This window comes from Colias croceus, chromosome Z (assembly GCF_905220415.1).
Source record: "Colias croceus chromosome Z, ilColCroc2.1".
NCBI classification, from domain to species: Eukaryota; Metazoa; Arthropoda; class Insecta; order Lepidoptera; family Pieridae; genus Colias; species Colias croceus.
In genome coordinates, this window is record NC_059568.1 from 16,857,825 (window position 1) to 16,879,840 (window position 22,016).

A 22,016-nucleotide genomic window follows, 5' to 3' on the forward strand; every position below is an offset into this window, starting at 1 on the left:
TAAACGCTAACTTGGTGTAATTAATGCATTACCATTTAAAAAAAGGGTACAGTGCTGTGCAGTTACGCCATATGGCGTATGTTGAGCGGAACATAAGTGATGTAGGCGGTGTCGTCTCCATATGTATTATGTATATCTCAATGAAAAAACAATAAATTTTTATTCAACTTGACAGCTGCAATGAAAATTCAAGGTTGCCAGATAATGAAAAAAAAAAATAGTTAATTAATTTCATCTCTTTTATGTCGCATTATAATTCAAATTTAAGTAAATTAAGAAGATGGAAAATATGAAATACAAATTATGACGAATGATGAGAACTCCCCTACTACAGAATACTTAATAGTAGCTAACGCCTCCTACGCTGAATATAAGACAAACTGTATAGATTGAGAGAAAAAAAATCGTTTATTTTCATTGAGATATACATAATATGGAGACGACACCGCCTACATCACTTATGTTCCGCTCAACATAAGCCATATGGCGTAACTGCACGCTCATTTTTTATTTGTTTTAAAGTGAAACGCATCAAATATGCCTTCGTGTGTGTTACGATATTGCACAAATAATACGGAAAAGTGCAAAGGAATAACTTTCATCGGTAAGTACCTAACTAGATAATAATTTTTAAAACGTAGTTAGAGCAAAAAAATGGCGCACAGATTTTGTTCGTGGTGTCTCCTCCATACGTAGTAATAATAACTCAATGTTTATTTTACGAAATCTATACTTACTAAAAATGCTAAATGCTAATTTTATTCTAACATATTTTTTGTAACGGAGAAAAACACGAAAAGGGGGCAATAAATAGGGTTGGTAGGAACAGCGTCGTGCGGGACAGCTTATTCCTTAAAAAATCAGTTGAAGCAAAAAGTATAGTAACTATGTAAGGAAGTTGAAGCCCACGTTGAGCCCATTGGTAATTGGTTTGGCCATAAGCTGAATTCGTTTGAGTTTTAAAATACATGCATGAACTGTAAAAAAAAAAGTCATACAAGTTGTATTGAACCTAAAATGAACAATGCATTAATTATTTCGTAGATTTATTTACAATATGAAGGTAGATCGAAACTTTGTTAGCCCCTCTTCAATAAGCAAATACCTATTGCAGAATGCAGAGTTTGAGAGTTGCAATATTTCTTTTGGTAAATTTTGTCCCAACTATTTGTGGGTATTAACACAAACTTAAAAATATTATCAACATACCTAGATTATCAATGATATAAAGAAAAAGATACGAAAAAAAGCACTTTTAAACAAATAATAGAACATATATTTTAAGTTGTGACTTCATAAAAAGTTATTCTATAAATTGAAAGGTTTTTATTCGCCAAAATGCCTCGAAAATCTAAACGCATTATGAAGAAACAACAAAGAATTGGGTGAGTGATTTGTACATTTTATAAATTATTCAATTGGTACCTCATTAAAACTGTTTGGAGTTCTAATTTCGTAGCTTGGATTAGCCCTGAGAATTGAGATGTAGAATGATGTTAAGCTCGGTGAACATTTTATTTAATGCCTATTACTACGAAGTAATTTACGCCACAACTAGTAGGTATGTACCTAATTTATACCAGTGGGCCATAGAACCTCCTTTCTTTTCGAAAAAAAATATGTGCGTACTAAATAAGATTCTATTGAAATGTCTATGTTTACCAGAGGGCCACAAATTTAATTTTTAAACTACGAGAAAAGGAAAATAAAAATCAAATATTCACTAAAAATTGTTTTATTCACATCAGCCATTATAAGTACAACCACATCTTTCTTATATCTTTTGAATATTATACTTATTATACAATTCATAAAGAATAACATATTGCCTAATAACAATTACAATGATTGTCAGTCATAATTAATACAATAAATTTTCAGAAATAAAACCAAAATCGCCAAGAAGGAAGAGAAGCAGGAAGCAGTCGCACAAGTACCAGATTACTATAACACAATAAATCCAGACAGGAGAGTAACAAGACAGTTATGTAAGATTCTCCAAGCTAATAACAATTTTTCTTTAATAGAAGTGTATAGATGTATGCCCCTTTTGGGAGACGAGTATGAAATTCCATATTGGGATGTCCATGCTGTGCATTACTCTGTTGTTTTTGGTCATTAGTCTAATTTTCAGTAGTATTTTGACTTAAGCATTCCTGTTTTTATCCAATTTTTATACCCACTAAGAATTACCATGCAAGGTAATATTCACCATATTTTTTTATATATATTCTTGTTAATGTATTTGTAAGCTAGTAGTAGTTTTCAATTAGTATTCCTTATCAAAACTTTGTTAGTTCTTAAGCAAAACCTTACTTTAAGTAATTGTTGTGCCTTCATATTCTATTAGTTAAAAATGAACGACAAGAGTTGGAAATTTTTTAAGTGTTTGATATTTGTAGCTGTATTTTATGACAGTTTTGTTAAATATAAAAAAAACAACTTTAACTGACTGTTAAGTTTATGATGTGACAATGTTACAAATATCGAGTTTATTTTTTCTCAAATAAGTACATTTACTTTTGACATAAATGTTATTTTTTTTAATTTTCTTTCTTACATTAAAAAATAAAACATAATATGGTTATTTTATTTCCTTCACTATGTATAGATTAAAATTAATATTCACCAGTTAACACCTTTGCGCCTTACACCTTACATGTAACATGTCATGTACAGTTTATTTTCACGTAACTTATTTTTACACTCATGTTTATAATTATCCCACATTTACACACTATGCGGCATACTGACTGTACTGTACGTGCAAAACAAATTAATAAGTGATTTTTATAAAATAACTGGACTATATAATATAAACTGATTATTGAATAAACCATCTATTTATACATAAATAAATAGTGTATAATTAATATCGTGCTAAAACAGCTGAATAATGTCTTCTCAAAAAAACTGTTCAGCCTGCCTCCTTGCAATCAGAGATAAAAACTATTTAACCTGCGCCTCCGAGCATTGTGATAAATTATATTTTCATCTCCTCTGCGACAGCCCAACGGCTTTGACAACAGAACAAAAGTACATTTAACATATAATTACTTAGGGTCCGTTCACACAGACAGGCTCGGAGAGCATCGGCGCGCATTTTTCTTTTCACACAGACCGGATCGTATACGCTTGGAGTTGGTCGGAGCGGAGCCGTCAACTATTTCACATAGACCAGCTGGAAGCTATCTGAAAGCGGATGCGAATGTAATCGGAGCTGAACGGCTGCGCGAACGAGAAAAAGTACGCGATCGGAGCCGGTCAGCTCCTCTTATTATTTCACACCAAGCGCGTTCAAGCATTCTTAATGTCAAAAGCAGTGCACACGCAAAAATAAACCTTAAGTTACAAATACTAAAAACTCTGTTTTCATCGTGATAAGAATCTGCTCTCCTCTCAGAGCCGGTCTGTGTGAACGGACCCTTAGTACCTTAAAACTTTTTTTTTTTATGTCGGAGGCCAAGACTCACTTTGGGTCCCTGCGCCACTATAGTAAGTAGTAAGTAAGGATTCATAGATAGCTGTATGATAATAGTTATCACTATACTATTTAAGGCTGGTTGGTTGGATATAACTTCTTGACTCAAATTGTGCTGGTCTCACTATAAAAACTAGTTTTTGTTTTCATACAAATAACCTCAAATTAAATTGTAATTTTCCAAATATTTTTCTCGTTTTTCAGCTTGGAATTATGACAAACACCGAATGAAAACTTTATTTATGGCATCACGGACACCGCTACGTTTAACCTTTTTCATGATTTCTACTTTTTTGAGTAAATTTCTTGTTTAAAAATTTTATCTTATGAATTCTCAACTTCACCAAAAAAACAAATTTTTATTCAACTTCACAGCTGTGACCTGAGGCTGTGACTGTGAGTTGTATAATTTACTCTATGGTTACTCTACCCTATAAATTATTATAGGTAGGTACTCTTTGAGTTACTCTAGCTCTATGAGCTGTCCCTAGAGCTGTCCTATATTACTTGCTCTGTGGTGAGCTGCTATTGCATTCAGCATTGAAAATTCAAGGTTGCCAGATAATGAAAAAAAAATAGTTCTATATTATTTAATTTCATCTCTTTTATGTCGCATTTTAAAGTTACTTTGTCTCGTTTAGAGCTCTAAACGAGAATAAGATACCTATTAATTATCACCTCTTAACATATTTAGTGTGTAGAGGGGTTGTGAATTCAAAGACGATACTGATCGTTAAGGTGAGTATCGACTTCGCGCTCCAAGAGATCGAACATTGGCGCGCGCTCCAGCCGCGTGAAATGGATACCAGTTTGGAACGCGCGCCAAAATGTTCGTTGGAGCGGTCGAACGCGGAGCGGTCCGTTCCGTCGGGTGTCGGTTTTTTACCGCGCATCAATCGTGGCGCGCGCGCCAATGGAGACGGGTTTGTCGTATTTTTTGTGTTTGTTGCGCTCCGAGTAATAATTATTATGGATAACCAAAGTGAAGTGAAGTTTTTTATTGTGTCTTCTATCACTTCGAACTGCATATCTCTAATAAGTGTCACTCCATACTGCATTCTTTTTCGGTACAGCTCTTTTATCCACCAACGCACTTTTCGTTTCTGTTTTTTCTTTCTTATTATGCTGTGTATAATTACAAAAGCTGCTGCTGCTCGTACACGACTAGCTTCCATGATGAACGGTCAAACACTGGAACGGTTGCCACGCGCGCCAGGCGCGCTTAGTTGATATACTTCAATTATTTGGAACGCGCTCCGCGGAACGCACTCTCGGCGCGGTCATTCATGGCGCGCGCGCCAGGAGCGCGAAGTCGATACCCAGCTTTATAATTTTATTTTGCACACAATATCCGTATTTATACAAAAATCGACCAAAAACAAAACCAATCAGAATTCTAATGTTGAAATTGAAATTTAGAATGCGCTCTGATTATGAAAAAGAATGCGCCGGCCTGTACACAATATGATACATATAAACTCTATGCATGTCTCCCATAGTGTCCCCCCTCAAGCGAAGCGAACATTTTTCTTGACGACGCGTCCACTTCTTGTAGTGTAGGGACGTGCCTTGTCCGTGTTGTAGTCTGTAGCAGGAACTGACGACGTAGCACTCGTAGGTGTAGGTGTAGATGCTACTGCTGTGCTTGCCATACCTTCAACCTCTTCGTTTAATATGTATGCAGGCTTGAGTCTGTCAATTGATACTACTGTAGTCCGAAGTGGTAACTGTATTTGGTAGTACTTGTCGTAGCGCTTCAGTACTTCATAAGGGCCGTCATACGGCGGAGTGAGTGGTGCTCGAACTGTATCGTTCCGTATGAATACATGAGTACACGTAGACAAATCCTTGTAAATAAATGTTGCTCGATTTGCGGGGGATCGTTTAGTCGGTGTGAGTATAGCCATAGTTTCTGTCAGGCGTTTCACGTAGTCAGCGTCTTCAATACCCGTCCGTGTAGGCACGAAGAAATCGGAGGGCATGCGCAGTGTAGTGCCGTAGGTCATCATAGCTGGACTCAAGTTGTTATCTTCTTTTATAGCTGTGCGTAAACCCAGCAGTACTGTCGGTAGTTCGTCTGTCCATTGACAAGTACTGCCGCGAGCTATGAGCGCGGCTTTCATAGTGCGATGCCATCGTTCGATTTGCCCATTTGCTTGAGGGTGAAATGCCGTCGTGCGTATTCTTGTAACCCCAAATCTTTTCATGAGTGCCTTAAATAAAGCAGATTCAAATTGTCGACCTTGATCGGTAGATATGCGTAGCGGGCAGCCGAAGCGTGCAATCCAGTTCCCGTACAATGCTTTCGCGACGACTTCGGCAGTTATTTCTTGAATTGGAACTGCTTCAGGCCATTTTGTAAGACGATCAATGATGGTAACACAGTATCGGTAATCTCTTGAGAGTCGTAGTGGACCGACTATATCTATGTGTATGTGTTCGAAGCGTTGCCAAGGCGGGAACTCTGCTAATGGAGTGACGACGTGCCGGTGAACTTTTGCTCGTTGACAGCTGATACAAGACTTGGCCCATAACGTAGCGTCTTTATTCATAGCTGGCCAGAAAAACTTCGATGTTATTAGCTTCCGAGTAGCTCTAATACCAGGGTGGCATAGTCCGTGTTGAGCGTTAAATGCCATATAACGGTATGCCTTCGGTAGAAAGGGACGGGGCGATGCGCTTGATAGCTCGCACGTGATTGGTCGATCGAGTCCGGGTAGCGTGACTTCACCGAATGTTAAATTTGTTTGAGTTTTTAACTTTCTGAGCTCTTCGTCGTTACTTTGGTCGATGGCTAACTGCTTGTAGTCGATTACATTAGGGCATTGGATCTCTTCGATGCGTGACAACGCGTCGGCGACTGTGTTCTCTTCTCCTTTGATGTACTTGATACTCGAACAGAATTGACTTATGTAATACAGCCGCGTATATTGCTAATAATTCGCGATCATACACGCTGTAGCGACATTGCGTAGCACTCATTGCTTTAGAGAAAAGGGCTAGCGGTTTCCATCGGTTCTCAATCTTTTGTTGAAGTACAGCGCCGAGACTATGATCCGAGGCGTCAGTCATGATGGCAAGGGAGCAGCCAGGAATGGGAAAACATAATGTTGTCGCTTCTGTGATGCTTTGTCGGCATTTCTCAAAAGCTTCAATTGCTGCAGTAGTCCATTCGATAGGCGTTTTGTCGTTATTCTTCTTATTATGTAGATACTTCTTATTATGTAGAAATCGTGTCGCAAAAATTTAAATCGTGGTGCGCGCTTAGCCTAATTCATTTTGTAGATGTGCTTGGTTCGGTAGGCAGTCTCTGTAAAAGATGGTAGCAGCCTGGACTGGATGGAGACGGGGGCCAGCTCGCAGTGCTTTTTCTTCATGGTGTAGTTAGTCTTTTTCTTCCATGTTTCCTTTTGCTCCGTCGGAGGTCACCAACTGTAGAGGGGTTGTGAATTCAAAGACGATACTGATCGTAATAATTTTATTTTGCACACAATATCCGTATTTATACAAAAATCGACCAAAAACAAAACCAATCAGAATTCTAATGTTGAAATTGAAATTTAGAATGCGCTCTGATTATGAAAAAGAATGCGCCGGCCTGTACACAATATGATACATATAAACTCTATGCATGTCTCCCATAAGTGAATAAATTAAACATATTTAGTTTTTTTGTGCATTTAACTTATACATTTAACGATATAAATACCACAGTCCACATAAATACTTTAGGCGTTAGACTAAATTTTTTTAACACTATTCATTGGAGTTTTTTACTCTAATGACTAATGTTAAATAAATAATATTTTATTTCCAGATATTCATCCATATTTGTGTTAGTATACATTAATCTTAGAAACTATGTTAGTAATACGATTATAAAATTAAATTCCATACAAATTAAATTCATACAATTAAAAAAACAACAAAAAAAAACAAGATTAAAACCATTAAAAATTATTTAAATTATTCATTATCCTAATTATATTGCATACAATGTAAATTTGCCCACCGCATAAGGAATGGTCCGTCTACTTTCTCAATTAATGTCTTCAGACTACCATTGGAACTCTCACGCATTCTCCTCATCCTAGATGCTGCCCTTTTCCTCATTATCGCGTAAAAGTGATCGGTCTGGCAATTGAGTATTTGAATAAAAAAAATTATTGATTTTTTTTAAGTATTTTAAAACCTTATTACAGTGCGACACAAAAGAGATGACAAAAAATGAGGGCGCCACCGTCGCTCATATAGCAACACTGATACTGCGACGCAAGCAATCTTGATACTATAGAATAAAAATCAAAAAAATAAAAAGTAATAAATACCTCGATTTAAAGTTGTTTCATTCATCATCGTGTAAATTTAAGACAAAAATACATTAGTATTTTAAATGACCTACCTATGTCAAATTTTACTTAAATGTATTTGGAATTAGTTTATAGAAATCGGTCAAGCCATTTAGATTGCAGAGGCGCACATAGAATCAAACATACGAACAAACAAACATACATACATACAGCTCAAACCTAAGGCTCAAACACATTAGGTACGCTCCTTCTGGGTCCGTCAGGTAAAAAAAACAAGGTGATTTGAAAACTACATATTTTTATTTATTTTTTGTAGATATTCTCCTTCATTTTTAATCCCTTGCTCCACTATCATGCGTACTGTGCTTTCAGAAACCCCTATAACAAACGAATTAAGATGAATAAAATCAAATAGTACATTTAACATATTTATTTAGTAGCTTAAAACTATTTTTTTTTATGTCGGAGGCCAAGACTCACTTTGGATCCCTGCGTCCACTCTAGTAAGTAGCAAGTAAGGATTCATAGATAGCTGTATGAAAATAGTTATCACTATACTATTTAAGGCTGGTTGGATTGGATATAACTTCTTGACTCAAATTGTGCTGGTCGCACTATAAAAACTAGTTTTTGTTTACATACAAATAACCTCAAATTAAATTTCAAAAACGTAATAATCGCCATAGATACGTACATTAAACACTCGTCACTAATGGAATATTCTATTTTACGTAGTACTGAGCAAAAATAAATAGAATCTCACCGGTATAATCTGCTGTACGTCTGTAAACGTTTTCCAAATATTTTTCTCGTTTTTCAGCTTGAAATTATGAGAAACACCGAATGAAAACTTTATATATGGCATCACGGACACCGCTACGTTTAACCTTTTTCATGATTTCTCCTTTTTTTAGTAAATTTCTTGTTTAAAATAACAATTTTATCTCAACTTCACCAAACAACAAATTTTTATTAAACTTGACAGCTGCATTGATAATTCAGGGTTGCCAGATAATGAAAAAAAATTAGTTCCAAATTAATTAATTTCATCTCTTCTAAGTCGCACTGTATTAATAATATTGATATTTAATGCAAAAAACTCTAAAATTTTTTTTTTCAATAATTAATTATAAGCAATTAAAAATTGATGAAATTTAAATTAAAATCACGTGACTATAAACGCGCCATGACTGGTCACCATAGATGTGACGTCAAAATGTTTTAGTTGTATTAACTCCTGGAATTAAATTTAACTACTGGAACGACGACGCTCTCCATCATGTCTGCAGGCAGATAGGAATGACGGATACAAAAAAATTCGTTTCAAAACATTTTCTACGCCACCTTTTGTAGAGCATAAATACCTACTGACTGGATTATAACGTTTATTCGAATTTTTTTTTTAAAGATTTTAGTCTTTCACCACAGAATACATAATAGTAGCTAAGCGCTACAGAAGGGACACTCTCCGCCTCCCGCCAAAATTAAACAATTACCTACCTCACCCCGCACGATCAACCTGAAAATGGTCCGCATTTTTCTGCAATTCTGCAAGGACGATACGCAAATCGCAATGAAGATTGACATTGACATAAAGTAATTTTATTATTTTGATTTGTGATCACAGATAAAAGCTTCTTGCACAGATCTATTAGCTTCTTGGTTTAGGTAGGTCAAGAAGCTTATATCTTATACACTGGAGATTTCGGTATGAACATTTGACGTGTAACAAGAAAATTGTTGTGTTTTATCACTTTCACACCTAACTTGGTATTGCCACTGTTAATACGAAGTTTTCCCAAGGCTACTATGTATGCCGTAATATTCTGTGCAAAAGGTTAGTTTTTGTACATGAGTTTGTTGATAAATTGCCAACAACGTCATTCAGAAGCATTGTTGGATGAGACAATTATTATTTATGCTAAATAAAATAAGTATCTGGACCAATTATTAAAAAGCGATACTCCCTGATTATGGGTAGTTACCATAATAAAATTGTAGCAACTCTCACTTTGACAATATGGCATAAGTGTCAAAAAAATTGCGTCGCTTCGAATATTTATGTTAATATTGTTGCGTATTTAATAAATATTTTCCGAATATAAATGATGTATTGCATTGTGAAAAATTGCAGAATTGTTTGGGCACCAAATTCTGGCATAGAATTTCACAGGCAAGTGTATATTTACGTTATTTACAATATTCCTCAATACTCCTGCATTTACCTGTTTAGAATCATTTCAATGGCAAAAATTGTAAAATAATGCATCATTTTAGAAAGCAGTCATGTTAAATTTGTTATTTTCCTAATACTTTATCATTTTTCAACAAGTTTTCAATGAACAAAATTAACAAGTAAGGTAACCATGATGACGAGTTTTTATGGATAGTGAAGAGAATATATTGTAATAACAATATTATGATGAAATTTAGAACACCATTTTCAAGATTTTTACTAGTAATGAAACAACACTTGACATCGGTATAGCACTCGCATGTAGTTATAAGATTGTTCGTTTTTACATTGAAATTTATACTTTTTTAACTTACCTCATATTTTTTGTTTTAGGTATTTCAGCTTTCCAAAAAGTAAAATAAAAATAAATATATGTGCCCATCAAGGGTAAAATTACTGAGGATTACGACCCAGAAAAAAATACCTTTTCAAAAATAAACTTTGTAAAGTTACCTGAAATTTGTGCAAGGCGTTTATTTTAGACAGTTTTTCTTTGATGATTTTGGCTTGAAATTGACCCTTCGAAGCAACGCGTTTAAAAAGAAGATCTGAGTAGCTTACAATTTGGTAAACAGCATCTGATGCAAAACACAACTTTCCTCTATTTAAAAAGGATGTTAATGCTATATATCGGTTCATATCCAGGCTTTGTAGCCAAGAGTTATTTAAAACTATCATTCTATACCAATTAAAATTGTATGTACCTATAAAGTATGGCCAGTAATATTATAATATAATTAATACTGTTAAAAATATATGTCGTTATTATTTATAGACCATGATTTTTAGTTTTTTCTATTTCGAAAAATCCTGAATATACAAACCAGTGTGGTCACCCACAGAAAGAGACAAAAAACAACACTGACGTCATTCAAGGTTATATTTTCTTGTGACAAGTCAATGGTCATAGTGCAATCTCCAGTGTGATATAAGCTTCTTGAGGTAGGTACTCAAAGACATCTGCTGTCATTCTTCTGTACTCTATAGTTTGAAGTTTTTGACAGCAATAAAAGTTTTTGACAGTTGCATTCGTGACAGTGTATTAATTGTGTCTTCCCTATAGTTTTCGATAATAATACCTATTTAATTTTATAATATTGCAATTGCAAGTTTTACTACCATCCCGTTCCATTTAGAGTGCCTTACTATATTTGCCTGTCGAACTTTCTATTCAGTTGAATATTGATAAATTACCAGATTGACAGCAATTCGTAAGTTTTGGTGGTGACTGTAAAGAAACAAGTTAGATAGATATTACTTCTTGAAGTTTCCATGCTTTTTCACGCGGGATGGATGATTTCCTCAATCAACCAAGCACGTCCAGCGGTGGCCAGTGAGTATTATTACTATTTGTATTTTAGCTACAAATACATGCATGCTACAAAAAATGACTTTACTTCAATGTAATATACGCAGTCTCAATAATACTACTTTGTATTGCAAAATATTAATAATTTGTCTTTATAAATTCATATTTACTTATGAAATTATGTCTCTACAACATTTGCTCTGGAACTATTCAACAAGTCTACTGTATCACCTCGCTTCACGCCATAGTCGTGTTTGTCCTTCGTCTATAATCTATATTATTCTCTGTATAAAGCTACAATATCTCATTACTTATCAATATTATCGAAAGATTTTCATTATTCATTTCAATATGTTTTTGACATACTGGGAATCTGTTTTATGTAGGTACCTAAGAAGTTGTATGATCATTCTTGACATTATAATGTTACTTAATTAGAACATTTGCAGTGTATAATGTATATACCTATATAGGAATAATGCAACAAAAATATTGTTACCCAATTTAACAGAGCCAATTATTGATCAAATTTTTTTCATAAATTTGCCATAAGATCTTTTTATTATACTTTACTGGAGTTTGTTAACAACCAAATCATAAAACAAAATATATTTGCATTACCATTATTTCTGCTTTATGCTATTTGTAAAATATGCTTCCAATACCTATTAATAACATAAATTAATATAATATATGTTTCTTTCTCAGATTGTAAAGAAAAAAAAAACATAACGAATAAAGAAAACAACATTGTAGGTCAGTAAATTATATAATATGTTTTCACTCATGCTATACACTCATATTTATGTTCATGGGACAATGTTGATTTATATTTTATACTTTTATAGTTTTCTAATTGCTTGTTCAGGCTTTGATGGATGAAAAAGTAAAATGCACTATTGCTCAATAAATAGGGATGTAGGGTTGGCTTTAGTGGACTGCCGCACAAATTTGTTGCAAATATTTATATTGCTAGTTAGCTAGGTAATGTAAGATTGTAATTCCAAAATATTATTGTTAGGAAACTTGTAGTTTTTTAGTTATTAATTTTTAAAGTTAATAATTTTTTGTGCAAAAAAAGTGCATTTATCCATTTTGTTGGGCAAAAAAAGCGAACCACGTTCCATTTCACTGTACTGTGAGTTGTGACTTAACGCAGCGGCCGGCTCTCAAATATAAAAAACTACGTAGGTTTACACAACTTGTTTCAAGTATTTTATTTATGTATCGTAAAATATTTGTTATTATCGTCTAATGCTTAGTTAAAATGATTTTACACCAATTCCATACATTTTGAGGTTAGAATAGAATCTATTGGTTTCCTTACTTTCCCCTTTTGGGGGGAGGGTCCCTCCCTCCTCCCCCCTCCCCTCCCACAAAAAACCTATAATATGTGTAGTCCACTAAAGAAACCCCGGGATGTAGATTATAGTAAAATATTTGTTTTAAATTATTGTGTAGTTTCTTAATTTAAAAGTAACAAGTCAATAACTGCGTTAAAAACAACCGACTTCAAACTTGCACAGACAAAAATGCTCATCAAATAAAAACTACTGGGCCTATCCGAATAAAATTTTTATGGGACCAATTCGAGACCATTCCGCATCGAACAAAAAAAGAATCACGTAAATCGGTTCAGAAACCTCGGAGTAATTGGTGTACATACATACAAAAAAAAACATACCGAACGAATTGATAACCTCCTCCTTTTTTTTGAAGTTGGTTAAAAATAGACTGTAAGTGCTATTGGAAATACATATTAGATTTCAAAATTAAGGGCAGGCACAGATAATGCAAAATGTAGCGCAGAGCATTTTTCATTGTCAAGCTATTATCGCCATTGTCCTCATTAAAACAATATTCAAAATCAAATAACAACCATTTATTCCCAAGGAGCATTGCTTGTGAATATTATCAATGTCCATAATACTTGGATATTGAAAAATCCTCTGTGCCGCGCTCAGCCATATCTGCGCCGGCCCTTATAGTTTTATTTCAATAGTTTATATTTAGATCGATCAAAACTCTCCGAATGAACTCAAAAAATTAACATACTTATCATTGTATGCAATATCTGCTTGTGGTTGCTTTTTTATATTGATTAATGAAGATAACAAAAATATAAAATTTTAAAGCAAACTTAGAATTAATTGTTAATAATTAATTTAATACATTCATGTGTAGTATAGAAGCTACGAAAAGAAACATCCCAACAGGCCCTCATACTCAAAGTTTCATAGCCCTTCAGTGTTTGGGTCAACGGCTATGAGGCATATTGCCTACTTGACTTTTATTGTTATTTGTATTTACATTTTAGCATATCAGCTATCATTCTGTATTTATCATATTATATACTTAGTTTATTATTTACTTACAATAAAAAGTATTACGACGAAATATTTTACGTAATTAAGTCATTATTATTATTGTTACATTGATTGGACAATTAATAAACAGTACATTAGTTTGAAAAGTTAATTTTGAATAACATAGCTATAAATAAAGTAGGGATGAACATAACAGCTGTTCGATATTCTATATTTCGATCCACGGTGCGTGTTGAAGTCGTCTTCAATTGACTCAAGTTTGATAGTTTAGTGGACATTCCTCTAGGAGCTGCTATATACAAAAGAACATCAGTGACGTTGATATGCGAACCAGGAAGCGAATCAATAACCAATTTGGATTTTAAATTTTATTCCTAAAAAATGAAGAATCTCTGTCCCCCATAATAATTCTACTGTATCGGCGTTTGTAAATATATAATAATGTAATTCCAAATTAATTCCTCTAATGTAATCTTTCTCCTTCTTTAGTCACAGTCTTTACTATATAGTTCAGTATACTTTCGAATTTACATTACGGTTTTATACATAATCTTTAACCATTTATTCTATAAAAAAACCTCGAACTCAAACCTTTAATTTCATGTACACTTTTACTTCCTTAAGTATTTATATAATTTTCTTAAATTTATCACCTTTACACTTTTGGATGTTTTATTAATTAAAACTTATAGCAATAACACCAGCGGTATTCCCGAACTCTTATAACATGGAATCCTTTAAAAATTAGTGTACCTTTAAGTATCTAAAAAACCGGCAGCAAGCCAAGGCTAATTAATTCCTACGATATTCCCTCTCTTTCCTTTTTATGGACAGCAACACATATATTTCCCAGTCGAGTGGATGGAGTGTGACACGTCTGCTCGTTTGCTATCTGATAACATAAAAAAAACAACAACTTCAAGATCTTAGTTCTCGCCGGTATTGAGTTCGACGAAACCCAAATAAGCAGATGTAGAATGATTTGGACTTCAATTATGTTGATATGGCGGAGGTCGCGGCGGCCGCGTCGCCTCGACAACCTTACTTGTCCTCTAATCTTACTCTATGTAAATTAAGAAACCATTGCCAAACACAGACTGTTCAAATATTGTTTTTTGCCTACATACTTCATCTTACCAGATCAAATTTTGTTGTTGTTGTAGTTAATAAAATTACCGAATAATTTTACGAATCATAAGTAATCATTTTTCACTAAATTTTGTTATTTGCATAATTCTTTCATAGTTAAGGAATGATTATGTTCAGACAGACTGTCGAACCTCAAGCACCTCCAGGCTCCAGTAAAAGCTCTAACATTTAGCCGCTCAGTCCCCAGGCTGATCCTTCAGCACTTGTATTAGCAATCGTCTATGCCTAGCAATTAGTTACCAAGTGTACGCAAGTAGGTTCCCCGTTCATCCCAAACTGTGCATCGCTTTGAGAGGATAATCGGCGGACAATCCTCTCAGTTAGTTAGCGGACGATTAAGCTTGTTACCACTCGTTCTCAGATCACATCCATACGTGAATACGTCTCGTATCGATTTTTAGTTCTGAAATTGTAGGACAAGGGCTTATAGGACATTTTAGAGTTAGCAAATCCTCAGCTGACGAGTTGGAATATACTGAGTTCAGTTTCGTTTGGTGTTAGCTGTACTCTAGTTACTTCCAGTAATTTATACCACACAAAATCATATTTTTATTTTCTTTAGGAAAAGTTGTCCCTTGAATTCCGTGCAATTATTTTAAATTCATCCACTTATATACAATGTCGCTCATGCGCATGTGACCGCCCGTAATATTCTGAATGTTCATGAAGAAACATCGAAAATAAAATTCAAAATCGAAGTCATTTTTTCGGTAAAAAATTGTGTATTTATTTAAAAAAAACTAGTATAAGTCCATAAATTGTCCCCATAGGACGACTTTTTAAATCATTATTTGTAATCTACTACATAGTAGCTAAAAATTCACAGATCATTATTAAACCAAACTGCAACTTAATCCAAAGTAAAACTCTAAAACTCTAAGAGTCATTTTAGTTAAAGAAAATGTAAAAGTCAATTAAATGTCCCCGCTCTTAGCAGTGAGTACTAAAAGGTTAAGCTAATAATGAGGATGATAATGTAAATAATAACAAACAAGCAATATCCAGTTTTATGATAAAAAAAATAAAAAAATACAAGAATTTTGCATAGTTGCAAATGTTCAACAAGTTGTTTGCTGATTTTTTTTAGACATAGGTAATAGTAATGTTCTGTGAATTTTTAGCTACTATGTAGTAGATTACAAATAATGATTTAAAAAAGTCGTCCTATGCGGACAGTTTGTGGACTTATACTAGTTTGTTTTAAAATAAATACACAATTTTTTACCGAAAAAATGACATCGATTCCGTCTTTTTTTCGTAGTCGATAATTTTTAGTAAAAATGTTAATCCCACCAAAAACATTTTCATGTAAAATGTTACCAAGACGAGCCCATATGACTCGCACGGTGAAAAAGTTATCAGATCTCATGTAGAGCCAAGCTTCTAACACTACACGCCCTAACTCTACAAGGCCTAACTTCACAAACTCTACACCTTAGTCAAACTATGTGGCTTGGCCATTTCGCTACATTCACATCGGCGTAAGGTGAAAAATTAATTCACTGTTCATTACTTTTGTGTTATACAATAGTTCTTGTAGTAACGAACGGCCAAGCCACATATTTTGACTAAGGTGTAGAGTTTGTGAAGTTAGGCCTTATAGAGTTAGGGCGTGTAGTGTTAGAAGCTTGGCTCTACATGAGATCTGATAACTTTTTCACCGTGCGAGTCATATGGGCTCGTCTTGGTAACATTTTACATGAAAATGTTTTTGGTGGGATTTCATTTCTTTTTGTAAGTTGTTTGTAACAAAATTTTATATGTCGATTAATTTTTTTTTTTAACAAGGAGTACCTATAGATATATTATATATCTAGGGGAACCAAGTTTTAGATTATTAGATTAGACCTCTAGCGTCATCAAAATTTAATTTAAAATTACAGGTCTCATACAAACTCCCATCCCCTAGTTTAAGGGGTTGGGGGATGAAAGTTACAAGTTTTATAATTTTTTTGTTGTTTGTGTGCTAATACTAGCTTACATACAAAATTTCAGCTTTCTAGGACATTAGGAAATACCTTAAGAATTTTGATGATCATCAGTGAGTCAGTGACGAAATTAGCGTTTTTTATATATAAATAAAATCTGAAGTATAAAAGCTAATGTAATTAAAACTTAATATATTCAATAAGTCCGCTATTGACAATATATCCTGAAAATTTTGTTGATCTAGCATAATCCAAACCCAAGTTATGAGGGTTCAAAAAAACGTCGAAGCGCTTCGAGAAAAGGTAGGTAGTGCCCGTGCGCTTCGCTTGTTCGCTTGCTCGTCTTGGCGGGGGCACTACCGTGCCCCCAGATTAACCTGTTAAAATAACTCATAAGCTTTTGGAAATAATAAACAGAATCCAAATCGACCCATAAACTTCGGAGATGTGTCAAAAAATAGAAAGCAAGTCTACAAAAAATTAAAAATTGAATAACATGAAAAATATTATAGATAGACCCCCCCTTTTGAAGTTTATTTTCGATGTTTCTTCATGAACATTCAGAATATTACAAGCGGTTACATGCGCATGAGCGACATTGTATAGATATGTAAACTCAATATAAATTCATTTAAAAGCTTGCATTGCTACTTCTACAGCTGTTCGTGACGACATTTCAATATTTCAATCAGTATGAAACGTCATGGTTTAAACATGAGCCATTTATGAGGCCATATTCCAAAGATCCATATTTGCGGAGACGTTTCGAGTTCCTGCTTCGAGACGCTTCGATGTCCCCAATACAATGACATGACATCTCTGCAAGAACTCTCAGCAGTGTCGACTCTCGGTCTCGTCTCACCTCCGCTTCCTTCGGTCAATAATTTTTATTCATGCTGCTATTACGAGCGAACATTCTGGTCTTCTGGTCACTGGTCACTTTGTAAACAGACTGCAAATTCTATTTCAATGAGCTTTCCGATTGTTTATCAAATATTTTGACATTCCCGCGTGAAATACGACCTCGCTTTAGATTTTATTACACGTGCCGTACTTTGTGCATGAAAAAATGTCCCTCAAAACTGTATTTTGATTGCAGAATTTGTACATATGTATTTTGTTTCAATTTTGTTAACATCGTTAATGTTCAAGTAGTAGTTTTTCCTTGTAAGTTTGGAAACTATCTCCAAACTTACAAGAAAAAACAAACCGAAGCTATGGATAACTCGAGTCTCCAAGTACTTACTATAATCATTAGTGTCGTTTAATCAATGTATTACCCCGATGTGACTCTTTATAATAGACTCCATAGTCTATCGCGATTGCACTTGATCATTCATTTAATTTTAATTGAAAATTTAAAATCATAAACATTATGCAAAACTGTATTTGTATTGTATTGTATTATCTCGCTGGTTTTCATGTGTACATATACAATTTCGTAGAAAGCAAAAACTAATCATTCAATCAGCTTAAATTAGAATTAGAAAATTAAGACTGGGTAATCTGAACACTTAATAATAATCGGCCATTTACTGTACTGTAGCCTGTAGCAGTGGGTCGACACTTAGAAGTTAGAACATCGTTTTGGTTAGGCTTCCATTATCAAGCAATTATAAACTTTATTTAATTGACATAGAGTTCAAATTATTTTGTACTTTTCCAAGACCTAAGGTCAAGTCTGGCCTGCCAACATTTAGAAAAATAAAAATATTTCTAATGTTGGCCTCTCCGATGTAATCATATAATATTAGATTTAATATTTCAGTTTTTATTATTATTTCTTCTTTTTTTTTTAAACCTTATTTTTGTACATTTTAATTTTAAGCTAGTTTAATAATAAATTACTTCTTTCTTTCTTCGATTTCTTGTCAATGGTTAAGACATAAGCATAGACAACGTCTTGATTGTGATTTGTTGTTTGAAATTTGAATTCAAAATGGCGTTTTATTTTATTGTTTTGGTGGAAGATACCTAAACAAAATCTGTTCTTCGTATATCGTAGGACGTAGATTTTGTTATTTACCTAGTTAATGTACAGTACATTGAATTTTTTAATTCGTAATATTTCTGCCAAAAGTGAAAAAATAAGATTAAAGTGTTATGTGTAAACAATGTTAAAATCTTTGTGTGTAGATAATAATTATTGTGATTTGTGACTAAATATTTGCAATATGTACCCAATGACTGTTCTGGAAGATAAAACATAACAATTTATGAGAAAACTTCTCTAATACGTCATGTTCTGGCTGTAGAATCAATTGGAGATGAGATTGTTGAATTTATATTTTTTTGGTTTTATGGCATTCAAATGCTTTATAAATATAAATTTATAAAGAATAGAAAAAATTCGATCACGAGGCGGGACTCGAACCCGCATCCTTTCGCGCCATTCCGGGGCGGATGGCTAACCAACTCAGCCACTCGTGACCCGCCTGAGTGATCGAATTTATTCTATTTTTTCAGTTTTATGTGTCATAAGGGACACACCGCGCGCCATCTATTGAGATGATTTAACAACCATCTCAACCAATATGAAGCACTTTTCAGTGAATACAATATTGTAACGATGGAACACGACCTTTTTTTTGTTGAATTTATATTTTTTTGGTTTTATGGCATTCAAATGCCTTATAAATATAAATTTATAAAGAATAGAAAAAATTCGATCACGAGGCGGGACTCGAACCCGCATCCTTTCGCGCCATTCCGGGGCGGATGCCTAACCAACTCAGCCACTCGTGACCCGCCCGAGTGATCGAATTTATTCTATTCTTTCAGTTTTATGTGTCATAAAGGACACACCGCGCGCCATCTATTGAGATGATTTAACAACCATCTCAACCAATATGAAGCACTTTTCAGTGAATACAATATTGTAACAATGGAACACGACTTTTTTTTGTTGAATTCATATTTTTTTGGTTTTATAACATTCAAATGCTTTATAAATATAAATTTATAAAGAATAGAAAAAATTCGATCACGAGGTGGGACTCGAACCCGCATCCTTTCGCGCCATTCCGGGGCGGATGCCTAACCAACTCAGCCACTCGTGACCCGCCCGAGTGATCGAATTTATTCTATTCTTTCAGTTTTATGTGTTATAAGTCAAAATTTTATCGATATCGATATGAAGTTTTATCGATACTAGCACTCTTAAGCAGTGGCGGTACGTTCATACAAGCCGAAAAGCCCGGCTTGCCTAAGGAATTCGCTACGAGACAGGAAAATACCCAAATTCACTTTTGAGTATTCGCGCGCAACGAGCAATTCAAAATTTGCTCCGAAATTCAATGAAAACTCACCAACAAACAATGTCGAATTCGAGTCAAACTTTTTAATTTCATCCTTCTTGCTATCTAAATAAAGTCGTACTTTGTATAAACAGTGCGGTGTCCTTCTTGAGTGACATATAGTTCTCTCGCTTGCACTCGTGGGCTTTTACCGGGCTTTGCGCTTATCTCTTCTAACGTATGAAATTTCGTTGAAGTAGCTACATACCTATCTATAGAATTCTATAGCAATTAATATGGCCAACAAAGCCGGGCTTTAACAGTGTGAAGATAGTTACGATTGCGCGTCGCGCGAACGAACGTCGTGAATATTATTGTTTAGCGCGTGATTATACCGGTGTAATTTAGGTTAAGTTTTTCGAATTTTGTGATAAAATAAGTGTCGCGACACAGATTGTATTGTAAATTGTGATGGTTTGCTTTGTGCTCAGCGGGGAAAGGTAAAATCATTAAACTTTACTGTAAAACAACGATTAATTTCTTCATCAAAACCAACTCCCGATTTGTGCAGTAAGTAACATAAACCAAATTTTAATTGTAATGTTTACGAATTAATCGATTTCATGAATGAGAATTGGTTAGAAGAAGCCTTCTGATGAAACTTGCACATATTTTGGTATTTACGATTCTTGCTAGTTGTTCTTCCACGGAGCGTGCTTTCTCAGCGTTAAATCGAATTCATAGGTAGGTAGGTACGTATTTAAGAAATACACAAGGCCAAGAACGCCTTTCTGAATTAACAATGACTGTCACTGAGAAAGAGCTGTTAATTGAATTAAAACAATCACCTAAGTAGGTACCTACTTCTATTCTGATGTTATAAAATATTTCCTTCAGAAAGATCGGCGTTTTGAATTAGAATATAAATGATCTGTACAATTTTATAATAGGTATAATGTCATACAGTTTTATATAATTTATAGATATAGATTTTAAAATGATTGTAATGGTAAACGTTTGACTCAACTGTTTGCGGGCGCGCGTGAAGATTTAGAAGATTTGATTCGGTATGTTCACATTTTTTATAAGTTTTATAACGAACATAGGTACCTACTTAGTAACACAGTGTATACCTAATTCAAGAAAAGGGTACCCAGCAAACACTTCGAAAAATTTGGGCTTGCCCAGTCCTTACACCCTAGGCACGCCACTGCTCTTAAGAGATATCACTAGCAACGTCAACTTTTAAATGTTGGCAGCAATGTGGGTCATGTTTGACGTGAACTTTTTATAGGTTGGTATATAAGACTCGACATGCATATGTGTGCGTGAGCTCGAAAATGGAATTAGTAGTAGTGAGTGCCGTCTCTTCCTATATTACTTGCTCAGTGGCCTGTAGGGTATGTACGAAGTAAGTATACTTGTGCACACAATCAATGTGAACACAGCAAGGTCGAGACACGTCTTTCTCCTTAATTTTTACCCGACTACGGCAAAGCAAAAGGAGGGTTATGATTTTGACAGGCTATGTATGTATGTATGTATGTATGTTCATCTGTTCCCTCGTAACGTCTAAACTACTTATCAGAATTTGACAAATGACATATCATTAGAAGCGTCTTAATTGTCCGCTGGTTATAGGCTATATGGGGTTTCACAAAATCTAATGTGGCGTCCTCTATCGGACAAAACATACAGAGTAAAAAAATAAAGTTAAGATAAATATCCCGTGTTTGGTATCATTTGAAAGCGCTTTCCTTGTACATTTTGAATATATATACATATATTACTAGCATTTGCTCGTGACTTTACCTGTATTCATGGGCTGATTGCATATAATTCACATCTTTTCGTCCATAGCTTCTTTATTAGTTCATCAGTTTCACTTTTGTTAATATTATGCCCCCAAATACACTTTAACACCAAAATAGTACAAATAATATAAAGTGAAAAAACTAAAACCCAACCACAGAATACATAATAGAAGCTAAACGCTACAGAACGGACACTCTCCGCCTCCCGCCAAAATTAAACACTTAC

General features: G+C 34.3%; 1 protein-coding gene and 1 long non-coding RNA gene across 4 annotated transcripts in view; both read left to right on the forward strand.

The window, feature by feature from the left end:
• The first annotated feature begins 1,036 nt into the window (after window positions 1-1,036).
• LOC123705428 lies at window positions 1,037-2,579 on the forward strand. Its single transcript, XR_006753306.1, has 2 exons — window positions 1,037-1,385; window positions 1,882-2,579. It is a non-coding gene; the product is annotated as an uncharacterized LOC123705428 (long non-coding RNA).
• Window positions 2,580-11,051: 8,472 nt separating this feature from the next.
• LOC123705614 (protein cycle) overlaps window positions 11,052-22,016 on the forward strand; it is an 81,500-nt gene continuing 70,535 nt past the window's right edge. Inside the window, exons 1-2 of one of the 3 annotated variants that reach the window (XM_045654490.1) lie at window positions 11,052-11,360; window positions 12,045-12,092. The gene's annotated coding sequence lies outside the window, so the exon portion shown is untranslated. The remainder of the gene's footprint in view (window positions 11,361-12,044; window positions 12,093-22,016) is intronic. The other 2 variants (XM_045654492.1, XM_045654491.1) reach the window with 2 other exon arrangements.